At 37.0% G+C, this 14,748-nt stretch overlaps 8 non-coding genes across 8 annotated transcripts; all 8 read left to right on the top strand.

The window, feature by feature from the left end:
- The first annotated feature begins 342 nt into the window (after window positions 1–342).
- Window positions 343–415, top strand: trnar-ucg (transfer RNA arginine (anticodon UCG)). The gene has a single exon. It is a non-coding gene; the product is annotated as a tRNA-Arg (tRNA).
- Window positions 416–4,363: 3,948 nt separating this feature from the next.
- Window positions 4,364–4,436, top strand: trnaq-uug (transfer RNA glutamine (anticodon UUG)). Its single transcript has one exon. It is a non-coding gene; the product is annotated as a tRNA-Gln (tRNA).
- Window positions 4,437–5,760: 1,324 nt separating this feature from the next.
- Window positions 5,761–5,833, top strand: trnar-ucg (transfer RNA arginine (anticodon UCG)). The gene has a single exon. It is a non-coding gene; the product is annotated as a tRNA-Arg (tRNA).
- Window positions 5,834–6,438: 605 nt separating this feature from the next.
- On the top strand, window positions 6,439–6,511 carry trnar-ucg (transfer RNA arginine (anticodon UCG)). Its single transcript has one exon. It is a non-coding gene; the product is annotated as a tRNA-Arg (tRNA).
- Window positions 6,512–8,769: 2,258 nt separating this feature from the next.
- On the top strand, window positions 8,770–8,842 carry trnar-ucg (transfer RNA arginine (anticodon UCG)). The gene has a single exon. It is a non-coding gene; the product is annotated as a tRNA-Arg (tRNA).
- A 1,113-nt stretch (window positions 8,843–9,955) lies between these two features.
- On the top strand, window positions 9,956–10,028 carry trnar-ucg (transfer RNA arginine (anticodon UCG)). The gene has a single exon. It is a non-coding gene; the product is annotated as a tRNA-Arg (tRNA).
- Window positions 10,029–10,672: 644 nt separating this feature from the next.
- Window positions 10,673–10,745, top strand: trnar-ucg (transfer RNA arginine (anticodon UCG)). The gene has a single exon. It is a non-coding gene; the product is annotated as a tRNA-Arg (tRNA).
- A 2,301-nt stretch (window positions 10,746–13,046) lies between these two features.
- On the top strand, window positions 13,047–13,119 carry trnar-ucg (transfer RNA arginine (anticodon UCG)). Its single transcript has one exon. It is a non-coding gene; the product is annotated as a tRNA-Arg (tRNA).
- The last annotated feature ends 1,629 nt before the right edge of the window (window positions 13,120–14,748 follow it).

The raw sequence follows: 14,748 nt of genomic DNA, 5'->3' as shown, positions 1-14,748 counted from the left end.
GAAAAGGCGCTTGCCTTCTAACCACAATATTGAGGGGTCGAGTCTCTTTGTGATCGTTTAATTTCATTAGCTCAGCTAATTTGGAAATGTTCGCAAATTCCCGAAATAAGGCTTTGTTCTTGTTGCATTGAAAAGCTTGGACATTGTTATGCAACTTTGATAATCAAGGACTGCGAGGCCTGAGAGATATTGTTTCTGATTCTGCATCGCAAGATGGAGTGATAGAGTGTCTTCGTACTTGTTAAATATCACTAACTTTCCTCATTCAGACAGGTTCACAATTTTGATGTCTATTGTTGCAAAGCAAAGTCTGTATGATGTCATATAGGTCCAGGTGATGTAGACTGCGTGGCCTAATGGATAAGGCGTCTGACTTCGAATCAGAAGATTAAGGGTTCGAGTCCCTCTGTGGTTGTTTAAATTGAATAGCTCAATTCATTTGGAAAGGTAAAGAATTTCCTGAAATAAGGCATTGTTCTTGTTTCTTTGAAAAGCTAGGACATTGTTATGCAACTTTAATATTCTTAAGACTTCGAGGCCTGAGAAACATTGTGTTTGATTCTGTATCACAAGATTGAAGGATCGAGTCTCTTCGTACTTGTCAAAAATCACCAACTTTCCTCATTTGGACAGGTTCAAAATGTTGATGTCTATTGTTGGAAAGCAAAGTCTAAATGATGTCATATTGGAGAAACTTGACTAGACAGCCTGTCATAGTGGATAAGGTGCTTACATTCTAATTACAATATTGACGGGTCGAGTCTCTTCGTGATTGTTTAATTTCATTAGCACAGCTAATTTGGAAATGTTCTTAGTTTCCTGAAATAAGGCTTTGTTCTTGTTGCATTGAAAAGCTCGGACTTTCGAGTCTTTTCCTGGTTGTTTAAATTGAATAGCATAAATCTTTTGGAAATGTTTCATTTCATGAATAAAGGCATTGTTCTTGTTTCTTTGAAAAGCTAGGACATTGTTATGCAACTTTAATAATCTTAAGACTTTGAGGCCTGAGAAACATTGTGTTTGATTCTGTATCACAAGATTGAAGGATCGAGTCTCTTCGTACTTGTCAAAAATCACCATCTTTCCTCATTCGGACAGGTTCAAAATGTTGATATCTATTGTTGCAAAGCAAAGTCTGTATGATGTCATATAGCAGAAACTTGAGTAGACATCCTGGAATAGTTGAAAAGGCGCTTGCCTTCTAACCACAATATTGAGGGGTCGAGTCTCTTTGTGATCGTTTAATTTCATTAGCTCAGCTAATTTGGAAATGTTCGCAAATTCCCGAAATAAGGCTTTGTTCTTGTTGCATTGAAAAGCTTGGACATTGTTATGCAACTTTGATAATCAAGGACTGCGAGGCCTGAGAGATATTGTTTCTGATTCTGCATCGCAAGATGGAGTGATAGAGTGTCTTTGTACTTGTTAAATATCACTAACTTTCCTCATTCAGACAGGTTCACAATTTTGATGTCTATTGTTGCAAAGCAAAGTCTGTATGATGTCATATAGGTCCAGATGATGTAGACTGCGTGGCCTAATGGATAAGGCGTCTGACTTCGAATCAGAAGATTAAGGGTTCGAGTACCTCTGTGGTTGTTTAAATTGAATAGCTCAATTCATTTGGAAATGTAAAGAATTTCCTGAAATAAGGCATTGTTCTTGTTTCTTTGAAAAGCTAGGACATTGTTATGCAACTTTAATATTCTTAAGACTTCGAGGCCTGAGAAACATTGTGTTTGATTCTGTATCACAAGATTGAAGGATCGAGTCTCTTCGTACTTGTCAAAAATCACCAACTTTCCTCATTTGGACAGGTTCAAAATGTTGATGTCTATTGTTGGAAAGCAAAGTCTAAATGATGTCATATTGGAGAAACTTGACTAGACAGCCTGTCATAGTGGATAAGGTGCTTACATTCTAATTACAATATTGACGGGTCGAGTCTCTTCGTGATTGTTTAATTTCATTAGCACAGCTAATTTGGAAATGTTCTTAGTTTCCTGAAATAAGGCTTTGTTCTTGTTGCATTGAAAAGCTCGGACTTTCGAGTCTTTTCCTGGTTGTTTAAATTGAATAGCATAAATCTTTTGGAAATGTTTCATTTCATGAATAAAGGCATTGTTCTTGTTTCTTTGAAAAGCTAGGACATTGTTATGCAACTTTAATAATCTTAAGACTTCGAGGCCTGAGAAACATTGTGTTTGATTCTGTATCACAAGATTGAAGGATCGAGTCTCTTCGTACTTGTCAAAAATCACCATCTTTCCTCATTCGGACAGGTTCAAAATGTTGATGTCTATTGTTGCAAAGCAAAGTCTGTATGATGTCATATAGCAGAAACTTGAGTAGACATCCTGGAATAGTTGAAAAGGCGCTTGCCTTCTAACCACAATATTGAGGGGTCGAGTCTCTTTGTGATCGTTTAATTTCATTAGCTCAGCTAATTTGGAAATGTTCGCAAATTCCCGAAATAAGGCTTTGTTCTTGTTGCATTGAAAAGCTTGGACATTGTTATGCAACTTTGATAATCAAGGACTGCGAGGCCTGAGAGATATTGTGTCTGATTCTGCATCGCAAGATGGAGTGATAGAGTGTCTTCGTACTTGTTAAATATCACTAGCTTTCCTCATTCAGACAGGTTCACAATTTTGATGTCTATTGTTGCAAAGCAAAGTCTGTATGATGTCCTATAGTTCTATATAAAGCAGACTGCGTGGCCTAATGGATAAGGTGTCTGTCTTCGAATCAGAAGATTGAGGGGTCGAGTTCCTTCCTGGTTGTTTAAATTGAATAGCTCAAATCATTTGGAAATGTTTCAAATTTCCTGAAATAAGGCATTGTTCTTGTTTCTTTGAAAAGCTAGGACATTGTTATGCAACTTTAATAATCTTAAGACTTCGAGGCCTGAGAAACATTGTGTTTGATTCTGTATCACAAGATTGAAGGATCGAGTCTCTTCGTACTTGTCAAAAATCACCAACTTTCCTCATTCGGACAGGTTCAAAATGTTGATGTCTATTGTTGGAAAGCAAAGTCTGTATGATGTCATATTGGAGAAACTTGAGTAGACAGCCTGTCATAGTGGATAAGGCGATTACATTCTAATTACAATATTGACGGGTCGAGTCTCTTCGTGATTGTTTAATTTCATTAGCACAGCTAATTTGGAAATGTTCTTAGTTTCCCGAAATAAGGCTTTGTTCTTGTTGCATTGAAAAGCTCGGACGTTCGAGTCCCTTCGTGGTTGTTTAAATTGAATAGCTCAGATCATTTGGAAATGTTTCAAATTTCCTGAAAAAAGGCATTGTTCTTGTTTCTTTGAAAAGCTAGGACATTGTTATGCAACTTTAATAATCTTAAGACTTCGAGGCCTGAGAAACATTGTGTTTGATTCTGTATCACAAGATTGAAGGATCGAGTCTCTTCGTACTTGTCAAAAATCACCATCTTTCCTCATTCGGACAGGTTCAAAATGTTGATGTCTATTGTTGCAAAGCAAAGTCTGTATGATGTCATATAGCAGAAACTTGAGTAGACATCCTGGAATAGTTGAAAATGCGCTTGCCTTCTAACCACAATATTGACGGGTCGAGTCTCTTCGTGATTGTTTAATTTCATTAGCACAGCTAATTTGGAAATGTTCTTAGTTTCCCGAAATAAGGCTTTGTTCTTGTTGCATTGAAAAGCTCGGACGTTCGAGTCTCTTCGTGGTTGTTTAAATTGAATAGCTCAGATCATTTGGAAATGTTTCAAATTTCCTGAAAAAAGGCATTGTTCTTGTTTCTTTGAAAAGCTAGGACATTGTTATGCAACTTTAATATTCTTAAGACTTCGAGGCCTGAGAAACATTGTGTTTGATTCTGTATCACAAGATTGAAGGATCGAGTGTCCTCGTACTTGTCAAAAATCCCAATCTTTCCTCATTCGGACAAGTTCAAAATGTTGATGTCTATTGTTGGAAAGCAAAGTCTGTATGATGTCATATTGGAGAAACTTGAGTAGACATCCTGGAATAGTTGAAAAGGCGCTTGCCTTCTAACCACAATATTGAGGGGTCGAGTCTCTTTGTGATCGTTTAATTTCATTAGCTCAGCTAATTTGGAAATGTTCGCAAATTCCCGAAATAAGGCTTTGTTCTTGTTGCATTGAAAAGCTTGGACATTGTTATGCAACTTTGATAATCAAGGACTGCGAGGCCTGAGAGATATTGTTTCTGATTCTGCATCGCAAGATGGAGTGATAGAGTGTCTTCGTACTTGTTAAATATCACTAACTTTCCTCATTCAGACAGGTTCACAATTTTGATGTCTATTGTTGCAAAGCAAAGTCTGTATGATGTCATATAGGTCTAGATGATGTAGACTGCGTGGCCTAATGGATAAGGCGTCTGACTTTGAATCAGAAGATTAAGGGTTCGAGTGCCTTCGTGGTTGTTTAAATTGAATAGCACAATTCATTTGGAAATGAAAAGCTAGGAGATTGTTATGCAACTTTAATAATCTTAAGACTTTGAGGCCTGAGAAACATTGTGTTTGATTCTGTATCACAAGAGTGAACGATCGAGTCTCTTCTTACTTGTCAAAAATCACCATCTTTCCTCATTCGGACAGGTTCAAAATGTTGATGTCTATTGTTGCAAAGCAAAGTCTGTATGATGTCATATAGCAGAAACTTGAGTAGACATCCTGGAATAGTTGAAAAGGCGCTTGCCTTCTAACCACAATATTGAGGGGTCGAGTCTCTTTGTGATCGTTTAATTTCATTAGCTCAGCTAATTTGGAAATGTTCGCAAATTCCCGAAATAAGGCTTTGTTCTTGTTGCATTGAAAAGCTTGGACATTGTTATGCAACTTTGATAATCAAGGACTGCGAGGCCTGAGAGATATTGTTTCTGATTCTGCATCGCAAGATGGAGTGATAGAGTGTCTTCGTACTTGTTAAATATCACTAACTTTCCTCATTCAGACAGGTTCACAATTTTGATGTCTATTGTTGCAAAGCAAAGTCTGTATGATGTCATATAGGTCCAGATGATGTAGACTGTGTGGCCTAATGGATAAGGCGTCTGACTTCGAATCAGAAGATTAAGGGTTCGAGTCACTCTGTGGTTGTTTAAATTGAATAGCTCAATTCATTTGGAAATGTAAAGAATTTCCTGAAATAAGGCATTGTTCTTGTTTCTTTGAAAAGCTAGGACATTGTTATGCAACTTTAATATTCTTAAGACTTCGAGGCCTGAGAAACATTGTGTTTGATTCTGTATCACAAGATTGAAGGATCGAGTCTCTTCGTACTTGTCAAAAATCACCAACTTTCCTCATTTGGACAGGTTCAAAATGTTGATGTCTATTGTTGGAAAGCAAAGTCTAAATGATGTCATATTGGAGAAACTTGACTAGACAGCCTGTCATAGTGGATAAGGTGCTTACATTCTAATTACAATATTGACGGGTCGAGTCTCTTCGTGATTGTTTAATTTCATTAGCACAGCTAATTTGGAAATGTTCTTAGTTTCCTGAAATAAGGCTTTGTTCTTGTTGCATTGAAAAGCTCGGACATTGTTATTCAACTTTAATAATCAAGGACTGCGAGGCCTGAGAGATATTGTGTCTGATTCTGCATCGCAAGATGGAGTGATAGAGTGTCTTCGTACTTGTTAAATATCACTAGCTTTCCTCATTCAGACAGGTTCACAATTTTGATGTCTATTGTTGCAAAGCAAAGTCTGTATGATGTCATATAGTTCTATATAAAGCAGACTGCGTGGCCTAATGGATAAGGCGTCTGACTTCGAATCAGAAGATTGAGTGTTCGAGTCCCTTCGTGGTTGTTTAAATTGAATAGCTCAATTCATTTGGAAATGAAAAGCTAGGAGATTGTTATGCAACTTTAATAATCTTAAGACTTTGAGGCCTGAGAAACATTGTGTTTGATTCTGTATCACAAGATTGAAGGATCGAGTCTCTTCGTACTTGTCTAAAATCACCATCTTTCCTCATTCGGACAGGTTCAAAATGTTGATGTCTATTGTTGCAAAGCAAAGTCTGTATGATGTCATATAGCAGAAACTTGAGTAGACATCCTGGAATAGTTGAAAAGGCGCTTGCCTTCTAACCACAATATTGAGGGGTCGAGTCTCTTTGTGATCGTTTAATTTCATTAGCTCAGCTAATTTGGAAATGTTCGCAAATTCCCGAAATAAGGCTTTGTTCTTGTTGCATTGAAAAGCTTGGACATTGTTATGCAACTTTGATAATCAAGGACTGCGAGGCCTGAGAGATATTGTTTCTGATTCTGCATCGCAAGATGGAGTGATAGAGTGTCTTCGTACTTGTTAAATATCACTAACTTTCCTCATTCAGACAGGTTCACAATTTTGATGTCTATTGTTGCAAAGCAAAGTCTGTATGATGTCATATAGGTCCATACGATGTAGACTGCGTGGCCTAATGGATAAGGAGTCTGACTTCGAATCAGAAGATTAAGGGTTCGAGTCCCTTCGTGGTTGTTTAAATTGAATAGCACAATTCATTTGGAAATGAAAAGCTAGGAGATTGTTATGCAACTTTAATAATCGTAAGACTTTGAGGCCTGAGAAACATTGTGTTTGATTCTGTATCACAAGATTGAACGATCGAGTCTCTTCTTACTTGTCAAAAATCACCATCTTTCCTCATTCGGACAGGTTCAAAATGTTGATGTCTATTGTTGGAAAGCAAAGTCTGTATGATGTCATATTGGAGAAACTTGAGTAGACAGCCTGTCATAGTGGATAAGGCGATTACATTCTAATTACAATATTGACGGGTCGAGTCTCTTCGTGATTGTTGAATTTCATTAGCACAGCTAATTTGGAAATGTTCTTAGTTTCCCGAAATAAGGCTTTGTTCTTGTTGCATTGAAAAGCTCGGACGTTCGAGTCCCTTCGTGGTTGTTTAAATTGAATAGCTCAGATCATTTGGAAATGTTTCAAATTTCCTGAAAAAAGGCATTGTTCTTGTTTCTTTGAAAAGCTAGGACATTGTTATGCAACTTTAATAATCTTAAGACTTCGAGGCCTGAGAAACATTGTGTTTGATTCTGTATCACAAGATTGAAGGATCGAGTCTCTTCGTACTTGTCAAAAATCACCATCTTTCCTCATTCGGACAGGTTCAAAATGTTGATGTCTATTGTTGCAAAGCAAAGTCTGTATGATGTCATATAGCAGAAACTTGAGTAGACATCCTGGAATAGTTGAAAAGGCGCTTGCCTTCTAACCACAATATTGAGGGGTCGAGTCTCTTTGTGATCGTTTAATTTCATTAGCTCAGCTAATTTGGAAATGTTCGCAAATTCCCGAAATAAGGCTTTGTTCTTGTTGCACTGAAAAGCTTGGACATTGTTATGCAACTTTGATTATCAAGGACTGCGAGGCCTGAGAGATATTGTGTCTGATTCTGCATCGCAAGATGGAGTGATAGAGTGTCTTCGTACTTGTTAAATATCACTAGCTTTCCTCATTCAGACAGGTTCACAATTTTGATGTCTATTGTTGCAAAGCAAAGTCTGTATAATGTCATATAGTTCTATATAATGCAGACTGCGTGGCCTAATGGATAAGGCGTCTGACTTCCAATCAGAAGATTGAGGATTGGAGTCCCTTCGTGTTTGTTTAAATTGAATAGGTCAAATCATATGGAAATGTTAAAAATTTCCTGAAATAAGTCATTATTCTTGTTTCTTTGAAAAGCTAGGACATTGTTCTGCAACTTTAATAATCTTAAGACTTCGAGGCCTGAGAAACATTGTGTTTGATTCTGTATCACAAGATTGAAGGATCGAGTCTCTTCGTACTTGTCAAAAATCACCATCTTTCCTCATTTGGACAGGTTCAAAATGTTGATGTCTATTGTTGGAAAGCAAAGTCTGTATGATGTCATATTGGAGAAACTTGAGTAGACAGCCTGTCATAATGGATAAGGTGCTTACATTCTAATTACTATATTGACGGGTCGAGTCTCTTCGTGATTGTTTAATTTCATTAGCACAGCTAATTTGGAAATGTTCTTAGTTTCCCGAAATAAGGCTTTGTTCTTGTTGCATTGAAAAGCTCGGACGTTCGAGTCCTTTCGTGGTTATTTAAATTGAATAGCTCAGATCATTTGGAAATGTTTCAAATTTCCTGAAAAAAGGCATTGTTCTTGTTTCTTTGAAAAGCTAGGACATTGTTATGCAACTTTAATAATCTTAAGACTTCGAGGCCTGAGAAACATTGTGTTTGATTCTGTATCACAAGATTGAAGGATCGAGTCTCTTCGTACTTGTCAAAAATCACCATCTTTCCTCATTCGGACAGGTTCAAAATGTTGATGTCTATTGTTGCAAAGCAAAGTCTGTATGATGTCATATAGCAGAAACTTGAGTAGACATCCTGGAATATTTGAAAAGGCGCTTGCCTTCTAACCACAATATTGAGGGGTCGAGTCTCCTTGTGATCGTTTAATTTTATTAGCTCAGCTAATTTGGAAATGTTCGCAAATTCCCGAAATAAGGCTTTGTTCTTGTTGCATTGAAAAGCTTGGACATTGTTATGCAACTTTGATTATCAAGGACTGCGAGGCCTGAGAGATATTGTGTCTGATTCTGCATCGCAAGATGGAGTGATAGAGTGTCTTCGTACTTGTTAAATATCACTAGCTTTCCTCATTCAGACAGGTTCACAATTTTGATGTCTATTGTTGCAAAGCAAAGTCTGTATGATGTCATATAGTTCTATATAAAGCAGACTGCGTGGCCTAATGGATAAGGCGTCTGACTTCGAATCAGAAGATTGAGGGTTCGAGTCCCTTCGTGGTTTTTTAAATTGAATAGCTCAATTCATTTGGAAATGTTAAAAATTTCCTGAAATAAGGCATTGTTCTTGTTTCTTTGAAAAGCTAGGACATTGTTATGCAACTTTAATAATCTTAAGACTTCGAGGCCTGAGAAACATTGTGTTTGATTCTGTATCACAAGATTGAAGGATCGAGTCTCTTCGTACTTGTCAAAAATCACCATCTTTCCTCATTTGGACAGGTTCAAAATGTTGATGTCTATTGTTGGAAAGCAAAGTCTGTATGATGTCATATTGGAGAAACTTGAGTAGACAGCCTGTCATAGTGGATAAGGTGCTTACATTCTAATTAGTATATTGACGGGTCGAGTCTCTTCGTGATTGTTTAATTTCATTAGCACAGCTAATTTGGAAATGTTCTTAGTTTCCCGAAATAAGGCTTTGTTCTTGTTGCATTGAAAAGCTCGGACGTTCGAGTCCCTTCGTGGTTGTTTAAATTGAATAGGCCAGATCATTTGGAAATTTCTCAAATTTCCTGAAAAAAGGCATTGTTCTTGTTTCTTTGAAAAGCTAAGACATTGGTATGCAACTTTAATATTCTTAAGACTTCGAGGCCTGAGAAACATTGTGTTTGATTCTGTATCACAAGATTGAAGGATCGAGTGTCCTCGTACTTGTCAAAAATCCCAATCTTTCCTCATTTGGACAGGTTCAAAATGTTGATGTCTATTGTTGGAAAGCAAAGTCTGTATGATGTCATATTGGAGAAACTTGACTAGACAGCCTGTCATAGTGGATAAGGTGCTTACCTTCTCATCACAATATTGACGAGTCGAGTCTCTTCGTGATCGTTTAATTTCATTAGCACAGTTAATTTGGAAATGTTCTTAGTTTCCTGAAATAAGGCTTTGTTCTTGTTGCATTGAAAAGCTCGGACATTGTTATTCAACTTTAATAATCAAGGACTGCGAGGCCTGAGAGATATTGTGTCTGATTCTGCATCGCAAGATGGAGTGATAGAGTGTCTTCGTACTTGTTAAATATCACTAGCTTTCCTCATTCAGACAGGTTCACAATTTTGATGTCTATTGTTGCAAAGCAAAGTCTGTATGATGTCATATAGTTCTATATAAAGTTGACTGCGTGGCCTAATGGATAAGGCGTCTGACTTCGAATCAGAAGATTGAGGGTTCGAGTCCCTTCGTGGTTTTTTAAATTGAATAGCTCAATTCATTTGGAAATGTTAAAAATTTCCTGAAAAAAGGCATTGTTCTTGTTTCTTTGAAAAGCTAGGACATTGTTATGCAACTTTAATAATCTTAAGACTTCGAGGCCTGAGAAACATTGTGTTTGATTCTGTATCACAAGATTGAAGGATCGAGTCTCTTCGTAATTGTCAAAAATCACCATCTTTCCTCATTCGGACAGGTTCAAAATGTTGATGTCTATTGTTGCAAAGCAAAGTCTGTATGATGTCATATAGCAGAAACTTGAGTAGACATCCTGGAATAGTTGAAAAGGCGCTTGCCTTCTAACCACAATATTGAGGGGTCGAGTCTCTTTGTGATCGTTTAATTTCATTAGCTCAGCTAATTTGGAAATGTTCGCAAATTCCCGAAATAAGGGTTTGTTCTTGTTGCATTGAAAAGCTTGGACATTGTTATGCAACTTTGATTATCAAGGACTGCGAGGCCTGAGAGATATTGTGTCTGATTCTGCATCGCAAGATGGAGTGATAGTGTCTTCGTACTTGTTAAATATCACTAGCTTTCCTCATTCAGACAGGTTCACAATTTTGATGTCTATTGTTGCAAAGCAAAGTCTGTATGATGTCATATAGTTCTATATAAAGCAGACTGCGTGGCCTAATGGATAAGGCGTCTGATTTCGAATCAGAAGATTGAGGGTTCGAGTCCCTTCGTGGTTGTTTAAATTGAATAGCTCAAATCATTTGGGAATGTTAAAAATTTCCTGAAATAAGGCATTGTTCTTGTTTCTTTGAAAAGCTAGGACATTGTTATGCAACTTTAATAATCTTAAGACTTCGAGGCCTGAGAAACATTGTGTTTGATTCTGTATCACAAGATTGAAGGATCGAGTCTCTTCGTACTTGTCAAAAATCACCATCTTTCCTCATTTGGACAGGTTCAAAATGTTGATGTCTATTGTTGGAAAGGAAAGTCTGTATGATGTCATATTGGAGAAACTTGAGTAGACAGCTCTGTCATAGTGGATAAGATGCTTACATTCTAATTACTATATTGACGGGTCGAGTCTCTTCGTGATTGTTGAATTTCATTAGCACAGCTAATTTGGAAATGTTCTTAGTTTTCCGAAATAAGGCTTTGTTCTTGTTGCATTGAAAAGCTCGGACGTTCGAGTCCCTTCGTGGTTGTTTAAATTGAATAGCTCAGATCATTTGGAAATTTTACAAATTTCCTGAAAAAAGGCATTGTTCTTGTTTCTTTGAAAAGCTAAGACATTGTTATGCAACTATAATAATCTTAAGACTTTGAGGCCTGAGAAACATTGTGTTTGATTCTGTATCACAAGATTGAAGGATCGAGTCTCTTCGTACTTGTCAAAAATCACCATCTTTCCTCATTCGGACAGGTTCAAAATGTTGATGTCTATTGTTGCAAAGCAAAGTCTGTATGATGTCATATAGCAGAAACTTGAGTAGACATCCTGGAATATTTGAAAAGGCGCTTGCCTTCTTACCACAATATTGAGGGGTCGAGTCTCTTTGTGATAGGTTAATTTCATTAGCTCAGCTAATTTGGAAATGTTCGCAAATTCCCGAAATAAGGCTTTGTTCTTGTTGCATTGAAAAGCTTGGAAATTGTTATGCAACTTTGATTATCAAGGACTGCGAGGCCTGAGAGATATTGTGTCTGATTCTGCATCGCAAGATGGAGTGATAGAGTGTCTTCGTACTTGTTAAATATCACTAGCTTTCCTCATTCAGACAGGTTCACAATTTTGATGTCTATTGTTGCAAAGCAAAGTCTGTATAATGTCATATAGTTCTATATAAAGCAGACTGCGTGGCCTAATGGATAAGGCGTCTGACTTCGAATCAGAAGATTGAGGATTGGAGTCCCTTCGTGTTTGTTTAAATTGAATGGCTCAAATCATTTTGAAATGTTAAAAATTTCCTGAAATAAGGCATTGTTCTTGTTTCTTTGAAAAGCTAGGACATTGTTATGCAACTTTAATAATCTTAAGACTTCGAGGCCTGAGAAACATTGTGTTTGATTCTGTATCACAAGATTGAAGGATCGAGTCTCTTCGTACTTGTCAAAAATCACCATCTTTCCTCATTTGGACAGGTTCAAAATGTTGATGTCTATTGTTGGAAAGGAAAGTCTGTATGATGTCATATTGGAGAAACTTGAGTAGACAGCTCTGTCATAGTGGATAAGATGCTTACATGCTAATTACTATATTGACGGGTCGAGTCTCTTCGTGATTGTTGAATTTCATTAGCACAGCTAATTTGGAAATGTTCTTAGTTTTCCGAAATAAGGCTTTGTTCTTGTTGCATTGAAAAGCTCGGACGTTCGAGTCCCTTCGTGGTTGTTTAAATTGAATAGCTCAGATCATTTGGAAATTTTACAAATTTCCTGAAAAAAGGCATTGTTCTTGTTTCTTTGAAAAGCTAATACATTGTTATGCAACTATAATAATCTTAAGACTTTGAGGCCTGAGAAACATTGTGTTTGATTCTGTATCACAAGATTGAAGGATCGAGTCTCTTCGTACTTGTCAAAAATCACCATCTTTCCTCATTCGGACAGGTTCAAAATGTTGATGTCTATTGTTGCAAAGCAAAGTCTGTATGATGTCATATAGCAGAAACTTGAGTAGACATCCTGGAATATTTGAAAAGGCGCTTGCCTTCTAACCACAATATTGAGGGGTCGAGTCTCTTTGTGATCGTTTAATTTCATTAGCTCAGCTAATTTGGAAATGTTTGCAAATTCCCGAAATAAGGCTTTGTTCTTGTTGCATTGAAAAGCTTGGAAATTGTTATGCAACTTTGATTATCAAGGACTGCGAGGCCTGAGAGATATTGTGTCTGATTCTGCATCGCAAGATGGAGTGATAGAGTGTCTTCGTACTTGTTAAATATCACTAGCTTTCCTCATTCAGACAAGTTCACAATTTTGATGTCTATTGTTGCAAAGCAAAGTCTGTATAATGTCATATAGTTCTATATAAAGCAGACTGCGTGGCCTAATGGATAAGGCGTCTGACTTCGAATCAGAAGATTGAGGGTTTGAGTCCCTTCGTGGTTGTTTAAATTGAATAGCTCAAATCATTTGGAAATGTTAAAAATTTCCTGAAATAAGGCATTGTTCTTGTTTCTTTGAAAAGCTAGGACATTGTTATGCAACTTTAATAATCTTAAGACTTCGAGGCCTGAGAAACATTGTGTTTGATTCTGTATCACAAGATTGAAGGATCCAGTCTCTTCGTACTTGTCAAAAATCACCATCTTTCCTCATTCGGACAGGTTCAAAATGTTGATGTCTATTGTTGCAAAGCAAAGTCTGTATGATGTCATATAGCAGAAACTTGAGTAGACATCCTGGAATAGTTGAAAAGGCGCTTGCCTTCTAACCACAATATTGAGGGGTCGAGTCTCTTTGTGATCGTTTAATTTCATTAACTCAGCTAATTTGGAAATGTTCGCAAATTCCCGAAATAAGGCTTTGTTCTTGTTGCATTGAAAAGCTTGGACATTGTTATGCAACTTTGATAATCAAGGACTGCGAGGCCTGAGAGATATTGTGTCTGATTCTGCATCGCAAGATGGAGTGATAGAGTGTCTTCGTACTTGTTAAATATCACTAATTTTCCTTATTCAGACAGGTTCACAATTTTGATGTCTATTGTTGCAAAGCAAAGTCTGTATAATGTCATATAGTTCTATATAAAGCAGACTGCGTGGCCTAATGGATAAGGCGTCTGACTTCCAATCAGAAGATTGAGGATTGGAGTCCCTTCGTGTTTGTTTAAATTGAATAGGTCAAATCATATGGAAATGTTAAAAATTTCCTGAAATAAGTCATTATTCTTGTTTCTTTGAAAAGCTAGGACATTGTTCTGCAACTTTAATAATCTTAAGACTTCGAGGCCTGAGAAACATTGTGTTTGATTCTGTATGACAAGATTGAAGGATCGAGTCTCTTCGTACTTGTCAAAAATCACCATCTTTCCTCATTTGGACAGGTTCAAAATGTTGATGTCTATTGTTGGAAAGCAAAGTCTGTATGATGTCATATTGGAGAAACTTGAGTAGACAGCCTGTCATAGTGGATAAGGTGCTTACATTCTAATTACTATATTGACGGGTCGAGTCTCTTCGTGATTGTTTAATTTCATTAGCACAGCTAATTTGGAAATGTTCTTAGTTTCCCGAAATAAGGCTTTGTTCTTGTTGCATTGAAAAGCTCGGACGTTCGAGTCCCTTCGTGGTTATTTAAATTGAATAGCTCAGATCATTTGGAAATGTTTCAAATTTCCTGAAAAAAGGCATTGTTCTTGTTTCTTTGAAAAGCTAGGACATTGTTATGCAACTTTAATAATCTTAAGACTTCGAGGCCTGAGAAACATTGTGTTTGATTCTGTATCACAAGATTGAAGGATCGAGTCTCTTCGTACTTGTCAAAAATCACCATCTTTCCTCATTTGGACAGGTTCAAAATGTTGATGTCTATTGTTGGAAAGGAAAGTCTGTATGATGTCATATTGGAGAAACTTGAGTAGACAGCTCTGTCATATTGGATAAGATGCTTACATTCTAATTACTATATTGACGGGTCGAGTCTCTTCGTGATTGTTGAATTTCATTAGCACAGCTAATTTGGAAATGTTCTTAGTTTCCCGAAATAAGGCTTTGTTCTTGTTGCATTGAAAAGCTC

This window comes from Salmo trutta, chromosome 28 (assembly GCF_901001165.1).
Source record: "Salmo trutta chromosome 28, fSalTru1.1, whole genome shotgun sequence".
In the NCBI taxonomy this organism is placed as follows: domain Eukaryota; kingdom Metazoa; phylum Chordata; class Actinopteri; order Salmoniformes; family Salmonidae; genus Salmo; species Salmo trutta.
The sequence above is the reverse complement of the archived record's forward strand: the minus strand, read 5'-3'. Positions and strand labels throughout refer to the sequence as shown.